Source organism: Balaenoptera borealis (genome assembly GCF_965194805.1).
Source record: "Balaenoptera borealis genome assembly, chromosome: 17".
Taxonomy (NCBI): Eukaryota; Metazoa; Chordata; class Mammalia; order Artiodactyla; family Balaenopteridae; genus Balaenoptera; species Balaenoptera borealis.
In genome coordinates this window covers 75,992,433-76,001,473 of record NC_138876.1, presented here as the reverse complement: position 1 = coordinate 76,001,473, position 9,041 = coordinate 75,992,433, and positions in this window count along the sequence as shown.

The following is a 9,041-nucleotide window of genomic DNA, read 5'->3' as shown; positions in this document are numbered from 1 at the left end:
GGCTCTGGAGAAGATGGAAGCTCTCATACTTCTTCTCCGAGCTGGCAGTTTAGACTTCCTATGGCAGCCATAGCCAGACGGGTCTTGGTGGGTGTAGGTCCATGCTGTTGGGCCCTTGCATAGTCACCATGGCCCCTGCATTCAGGGGCTCCTCACGTCAGCACTAGGGTGGTTACCAATGAGGCTGGGGCGTTCTGTCTGCTCCGTTGTTTAGTGTCTCTTCTGAGGCTACTCTTGTCTCGTGTTAACGTGTGACACAAAGGTCGTCAGGTCCCCTCCATGTGTCCATCCACACACAACCATGGTCTTCCAATCTTTTTCCTTCTAGACCCCTGCCCAGTTGGCCAAGCCATTCACTATTTCCCAGGATTCTCATGATTTCTAACTCTGGGCCACTTCTCTTTCATTTTAAAGCGGGTGACCAGGTGCACTGCCCACTGGAAGAATTTTCCCTCACCACACTCTAGCAAGGCCACCTCGCAGGGAGCCTGCAACATGGAGGTCATGCATTTGCAGCTTGCACCCACCTAACGAGCTCACCCTCTACAAGCAAGCATGGGTTTTTTCTCCCTCCAGTGGGAAGCTCTGTACGGCTACGGGGCTAAGCCACTGGGGGACGGAACAACAGACATGGTGCGCTGGGGTCTGCACTGCTGTTCACGCCATCTGCTTTGCCCACTAGGGCTGCCTGGCCTCGATCCTGAACTTTCCGTTTCATCTCATGCTGGATTGCTGCTGGGCCAGCCTGACTTTATGATTTACTAGGTCTGCCCTGCTCATGATGGACAGATCCAGCTGCATGGTCACGGGGTGTTCCAAAGCCCAGTAACACAGCAGGAGATGCTTTTCTGAAGTGTCTAATTCCATGCTGCTATGAGATGGCTTGAGCGCAGCGGAGGCTGGGGGCCTGCTTTGTGGCTCTCCCGCTGGGGCCTTCCACGTGCTCCACACACCTTCCGTCCCCCTGCTGATACATCCCACACCTGCTGCAGGGACCTCTCCTACTCGGTCCCCTTCAGAGCTCGTAAGTAGCCTTTTGGTCCACTTAGCATGGGCACTGCAGCAGTATTTCCAGCCGTGGAACCCGCTGCTTCTACGGTCCAAAGAGGCCACCCAGGCATTGTGATCCCTTCTTCGTGAAAGACAGGGTCAGATGCAGTGCTCTGGGGGAGATGTCCAGACACAGCCCGGATCACCTGACCCCTAAAAAGTCTACCAATATGGCAACCACTCAGTCTGCCCTATTCCCTGAAGGGCCTGCTAAATCTCTACATTCCATTGTAAGACTGACTTCTTTCAGGGAAAATCTAGAAATTCTTTTTTTTTTTTTTTTAAGTAACAGAAATTTATTCTCTCACAGTTCTGGAGGCTAGAAGTCTGAAATCAAGCTGTTGGCAGGGCCGTGCTCCCTCTGACTTCTCTGAAGGCGGATCCTTTTTTGCTTCTTCTGTCTACTGGGAGCTCCAGGCATCCCTTGACTCGTGGCAGCATAACTCCCATCTTTGCTCCTGGCATCACACAGAATTCCCCTGTGTGTGCTTCTCTCTGCATCTCTCCTTTCTCATAAGGACATCATATTGGATTAGGGCCCACTCTTAGGACCTCATCTTAACTTGATTTCATCTGCCAAGATCCTTTTTCTAAATAAAGTCACATTTGCAAGTACTGGGGGTTAGGACTTGCACATATCTTTTGGGGGACACAACTCAACCAGTGATGGTCCTCCAGATATGAAAATTTAAAAAGCACAAAGTAAAGCAAGAAGGACAACAGTTGCCTAGGACATTTACTTTATCTGACATCATATTGCCAGACTATGATAATAATTGTAATATGTACTACCTATGATACCTTTATTATTAATAATATTAGGAAATCTAGAAATTCTTGTCTCTCCCCCATGCCAGTGGTTCTCACACTGTGGCATACATAAGAATATATTTGAACGCTTGCCAAAATGTAAATTATCAGGCCCCGCCCACAGAGATTCTGATTCCAAATATAGCTGCGTGAGCCCAGGAATCTGCATTTTGAGAGAGTACCCTCCATCGCCCCCGTGCTTCGGAAGGACTTTGAGAAGCTCTGCTTTGTGTCTTTGAACATGCTGTTCACTTTGCCTCTGACGCTTTCCTTTCTTCTCCATCTTCAACTCCTACTCATTCTTCAGGACTCAACTCCAATCAATGTCACCTCTTGGGACTTCGCTGGTGGCACAGTGGTTAAGAATCCACCTGCCAGTGCAGGGGCCATGGGTTCAAGCCCTGGTCCAGGAAGATTCCACATGCTGCAGAGCAACTAAGCCCATGCGCCACAACTACTGAGCCTGCGCTCTAGAGCCGGTGCTCCACAACAAGAGAAGCCACTGCAATAAGAAGCCCTCGCACCGCAACGAAGAGTAGGCCCCGCTCGCCTCAACTAGAGAAAAGCCCCCGCACAGCAACAAAAACCCAACGCAGCCAAAAATAATAAATAAGTAAATAAATAAATTTTTTTTAAAAAATGTCACCTCTTTCGTGAAGCTTTTCCTAACTCTCGCCAGGCTGGAGTTAGTCCATCAGGATGTCACAGCAATTTTCATGCCTCTTTTAATTTCCATAGTTATTTCTGTGAAGTCTTGTCTTCTCACAAGGCTATAAACTTCTGAAAAACAGAGATTTTCATTCACGTTTTATCTCCAACAGTTATCCCAGGTCCAAGCACGTGGCAGCCACTCACCATACACTTCTTAGACTGATAAGTGCGTGAATCCTGGGGATCTAAGTGTGATCATTGTGACTGTGAATTGGTTGAGTTCCACATGATAAAAAGTTGATATATCAACATTTAGTCCTTTCATTTTCTCACTAAGTGAATAGCCTATGCTTTCTCCAGAAATCTCATCATATACTTTTCTTAATCCCTTTATGGATAATACCCTAAACCCTCAAGGACTGACATTTGATCAGCACATAAAGACTTTTTTTCTAAACAGAGAATAAGGTTTTACCTACGGTAAATAAATACCTAAATAAATAAATAAAGGAAAATTTTCCAGGAACAATTTTCTATGAGTTTCCCATCCATTTCAATGGTGAACTTCTTTTGCTAATTAAAGATTAATTTGCTTGACCCATTTCTGCAGTGCAAGCTTAGTCCTCTGTGGATCCAGGTGTTTAATAAAGCACAGCATGACTGGCAGATACCTCTTTACTCCACCTTTGCTCTGTGAAATCCCACAAAGATGAATTTACTTCAACCCAAGCCAGAATCAAGTTGTTGATGTTGGTGACAGTGGTGGTGGTGTGAATGCCCTTTCTATATGCTATGATCCATTTTAGAAAAGAGCAGAATGTCAACGTGCTCATGGAATTTCATACAGTAAATGCTATTGGTATTTAGAGAGAGTGAATCAAAGAAATTAAAACATCAGAGCAACATTTGATGCAACTTGAGAAATTAAATGACTTCTTCAGAAACGGCTTAAGAAACGAAGAATCTCTGACCAGAGTCTTGGTCTTCTTGTGAGATATTTATTACCTTTACCTGAATTTCAGCTACTGATTTGTGCTGTGTCAACTCAACAGACCTACAAGGCACATTCTCTTTTGTGGCACTGAACTATTTTCTCACAGTGATGAAGAATCCTCGTAGCTTGATCCACCCAAAGAGGAGCTCCTGGTACATTGAAATAAAGTCATTAAAAATTGGGTAACAAATAAAATGAAAATATATATGGAGCTTTTTCTGTACAATACGTAGTAATAACTATCCTAAAAGACCAAAGAAATTATTTTTCTTTTTAGAGTTTATTCCTCCAAACAAAATTAAAGGCAAAAATACATAATGCTTCCCGTAGATTCTAATGTATACTACCTATTTACTTTATACCAAAAGGATAAAGTAAAATTTTCTTCTTAATAAAAGCACATAAAATAATTTAAAAGATATGTACCATGAAATCACACTAGAAAAGCTCCTGTTTATTTGAATACAGTCTCTTCAATCTTCCTTTGCCTTTTATGAGTAGGTATTTGTACCTAAAAAGAAATTTGAATTCCAAAAGAACAGGAAGCATTGGAGTATAAATACAGGACCAAATGCATTTATCTTGTTTACGTTTTTAAAGCCCTACATGTTCCACTAGTGACTAGGAATTGTAGCAAATGTTTTTCTTATTTCAAAAAGAATATAATGAGCTATGCGAACATTTCCAGGATAATCAGGCAGAAATTTGCTGCAGTGAACCATGAAGAATTTTTTTAACAATGCAAGAAAATAGTCAGTGATTTTCATAGTAATCAAATCACTAACAGCTTCTAAATTCTGCTCCCCTAATAGTAGGAGAACAGATGAAGGGTAAAGAACTATAAATGAAAAAGGAATGAATCTTCCACCAACCAAATGGCTGTTTACACTGACAAATTGTCACATCAATCAACAATCCTTGGACCAAATAAAAACAACTGCATTACAAAGCTATATTCTTCTACACTTTATTCTGACATTTCTCGCCCTCTTACCACCAAAGTAAATATATGTCTCCATAAAGATGTACATACACATGGAAATGGCAGTGAAGCACACATTGGGAATTACTTACTCTTTTGTTAAGAATGTCCTCCTTCTTGGGAACCTACTTTAAATTTTAAATATTTCTAGGAGGAGTAACATGCATTGTTATCAGCTTACTGAAAATTTGTTTATCAGATCTTTCTTCTCTGTGACCCAGGCTGCAAGAGAGGAAGTAGGAAGAACAGGAAATGAAGAAAGTGTACAAGGAGGGGAGGTAGGAACCTCAAAGACAAACAGCCTACCACAGGTTTGCCAGCCCTGACAGCCAGCACTTGGATTGCTTGCCAACGCACAAGTGAGTTTAGTGCAAGCAGAGTTCCCAGCGTAAATACCATTCGTTGCCACCACCAGCTACTTGGAAGACCAGGGAAGCACCAAATTCTTGTCTCTGTGACAAATTTGGGCATGCAGAAACCGAAACCGGGCACAGTAAAAGTTTCCTTGGTGAAAAGGAAGAACGCTGTTGCTCTCTGCCATCTGATGTGTTCAGATCCCAAAAAGAAATTTTGATCTGACATGTAAACAATGGGTAATGCTCTATTGGATCTAATTCATTTCACATTCACATTATGGGAATTTGTGATTATTTCTTTATTGCTAAATGTAAACAATACATATCCTGTACTAAGAACTGATCATCAATTACTCTCTAAGCAGAAAGACTGAAGTAATGGTGATGGTGGTGGTGGTTTTCTCTAGACATAATGGCCACCAGTTAGCCAATGACACAGTACACGGATGACACAATGGCTGTCTTTCCAAGAGATAAAAATAGATTCACGCAGCTGCATATACCTTCTGTCCTAAATGATTCTGTTTCATCACTATGAAGAACTTACCCAACGGAGCTCTACCCTACAGCAACTACACCTGCAAAAGTTACTTTATTTTCAAGTGTTCCAAGCTTTAGGTGAGTATTATTTGGGAATCTGGCCAGTTAAAGGAGAGGTGGCAGGTTCTGAGTGTAAGGTGTTCAAAAGTCAGGATCCCATCACAGCAGCTACTCGAGGCAAGTTCAAGTATACATCCTAAGTCAGGATGGTCTGGAACTTATTGTGGGAAGAAGTGGACCCCTGACGACAGCTACCAAACAGAGATGCCCACACACACATTCAATCTGGTTCTAGCTTCCCCTTATCTTGCTACCGTCAATACTTGGAAGATTTAAAAGGTAGCCATTTTTATTCCAAAACGTTGTCCTTGAAGTTTATTTCTCTAAGCCTCACCCTGCCTGTCCACCACACCAGTAATATGTTTGCTGGAATGCAGGAAATCCAGCTAAAGAGTAAAAGATGTTTGGGTGCTAACCAATATTTACACTGCAGCTGGGTGTGAGTCTTTCAAAGGCCGCAAAAATGTGCATATTGTTGACCTACCAATTTCATTTCTAATAATTTTTCCAAAGAAAATAACGAGAGGTTTGTGCAAGGACTGAGCTACAAGGACTCTTATTGTAGAGTTGTTTTATAATATTAAAAAAATAAACAAACCACCTGAATATACAGCTATATGAAATCTTTAAATAATTCATGGTGTATGTGTTTCACTAGGATATTTTGCTATCATTTAATAGTAATAACAATCCCTAAATGAATAGAAAAATATTTATAGAATAGCATTCAGGGAAAAAGCTTGGAATGTAACATTTTGTACTGTATAAACTATAAGAAAAAACTGAAGGGACACACACCCCAACTCTAAGAGGAATTATAAGTGAGTGATGGGATTAGCAACTACCTTCTATAGTCTTCTCTCTGCTTTTCTATATTTTCCAAATAATCTGCAATAAATATGTATTAGTTTTATATTCAGAAAAAAGTAATTTCCAGAACAATAAAGTAAATTTGGGAGCACAGATGTCAGTCGTTGGAAGCTCTCTGAGCTCTTTGAGAGCAAAGGTTTGCAGATTAAGGTATGTGTTGACTTGTATTATGTTAAACAGAAATGCATGCTGTTGCTACTTTTGTGTTCACAAATGATAATGCTTCAACTCCCTTAAGTGGCTGAAAACAGATGTTTTTTCAGGAAGTTTTGGGTGAGCATTTAGTGGGGCTGGTGGGTTGAAGCAAACAGCCAAGGAATAAAATGTCGGCCAAGAAGTAGCGTGTAGGCAATAACAGTTTCCTGCAGGTGTTGTGCTCAGAATTCCTGGACATAAGAACAAAGGTTGACAATTCCTTTTGATACCGACTAGGATTCTTGGCCTTCCCCAATCAATAGAAATTGATGAGAGGCCAGACAAGAAATTCAGGCAAGGCTTTATCGGGGCCCCTGCTGCAGCAGTGGGGAGCGGCTTAGGTGGTCTGCCCACCCCTTTGGTGGTGTTGAGCGCAGGGCGCATGTGCAGTACCCTGCTTTTGCTCCTGACACCCTGTTTTTGTTCCCGGCTCTTCAGAAGTGGCAGTTGGGGGTTTTTTGTATCTTTTGTCCAGAATTTGCCCCAACTGTGCATGCATGCAGTTATTTTTAGTCCCTTATAGTTTCTTTTTATTTTGTTGCTCTGGGGGACATTTTTCCAGGTGCAAGCATTGCAACAGTGCAGCAAAGGGTCCCAGGTCCCAGCCTGTCTCACTTTGACCCTAGACATGGACTGACTTTCCTTCTGCCCCAACATCCTATGGCCTATGCTTCCAGGGACCGTGGACGCTCATGCCCTGTGGACTCAGGAGAGTGGGTGGCGTGGCCGCTGAGCAGTCCAGAATACCCAGGGCTGATCTGTTGTGAAGGGCCAGCCCTAGTCCCTGAGCACCAATGCAAACAGGAAATGAGACCTTTCAAACTCTAAGTGGAAGACAGGTTCCTCGGAATACAAATGGCTGAAGGAGAAAGTATAAACAGCAGGAGACTACGGGAAGAAGCAAAAGAACCATTTCACACTTGGTTTTGGAGGCAGCAGAGTATCAAAGTCATTGCACTGAACGGAGTCGAGTCCCAGCGCTGCCACTTACACACAGAAAGCCTTCGGGCACATGCCTCCAGGTCTCAGCTTCCTAGTTCACGAAAGGAGATACCAGTTGATTCTCGTGTCCACGGTAGTTACGTTCTATGAAGTCGCCGTAAACACTGAATTCGTGAATGTGGAACCATTGACCCTATGGGAAAGACAGGGTTAGGGTCCTGTGAGCCTCTGGTCACAATATTCTTATCAACCCATAAACACCCGGCCTTCTTTTATGTATGCTTTGTTTAAAGACACCTTATTTAATATACATCGTCGTTGACTTGTTAACATTGAACTAACCACCTATCACTCTCTCATACCTGAACAAAGCTTATCTGACACAACTGTTCTCTCCATAAGGCACATCTCTTAAGAACACTCTTTTTGTTTAGCTTTGTTGTTTGTTTCCCAAAACAAACAACTTTTTATTGAAGTATAGTTGATTTCCAATGTTATGTTAGTTTCGAGTGTATAGCAACGTGATTCAGTTATAGATATATATATCTATTCTTTTTCAGATTCTTTTCCATTATAGGTTATTACAAGATATTGAATATAGTTCCCTGGCCATACAGTGGGTCCTTGTTGTTTATCTATCTCATATATAGTGGTGTGTACCTGTTAATCCCAAACTCCTAATTCATCCATCCCCCCCTTCCCCTTTGGTAACCACAGGTTTGTTTTCTATGTCTGTGAGTCTATTGCCGTTTTGTAAATAAGCTCCTTTGTATCACTTTTTTAGATTCCACATGTAAGTGAGATCATAGATTTGTCTTTCTCTGCCTGACTGACTCCACTTAGTATGATAATCTCCAGGTCCATCCATGTTGCTGCAAATGGCATTCTTTCATTCTTTTTTATGGCTGAGTAATATTCCATTGTATATATATACACCACATCTTCTTTATCCATTCATCTGTCGATGGACACTTAGTTGCTTCCATGTCTTGGTTAGTGTAAATAGTGCTGCTATGGACATTGGGGTGCATGTATCTTTTCGAATTAGAGTTTTTGTCTTTTCCGGATATATGCCCAGGAGTGGGATTGCTGGACCATATGGTAGCTCTATTTTTATTTTTTTAAGGAACTTCCATACTGTTAAGAACACTCTTTAGCACTGTGCTTGGGGGCCATTTTAAACAACGAAATCAACATAAAGCATAAAAATACAAAAACAGCACTACATAGACCCTAAAAAAGGACACATTTACAGTGTGAGGCTAAGACTGTACTTTCAAGGATTATCTCTCTAGTTCATTTCAGTGTGAGGCTGAAACAAGAAGGCCGAGTGTGGCCTTGTTGCACCTCACCTGGGAACATGTGCATCAAGCAACTCAAACTTTTGCCTGCTCTGCACAGGTGTGTGTCCACAAATGACTGAAAAAGTATGGCAAGCATCCATGTGGGGTTACAAGTAAATTTTAGCAAGTAAGTGAATTTGCAAATACAGAAGCTTCAAATTATAAAGATCAATAGCAATAATAGTACCTGCTTCAGTAAGTTGTTGTAGAGATACATGAAATAATCATGTCAAGCATTTGACTCAGCA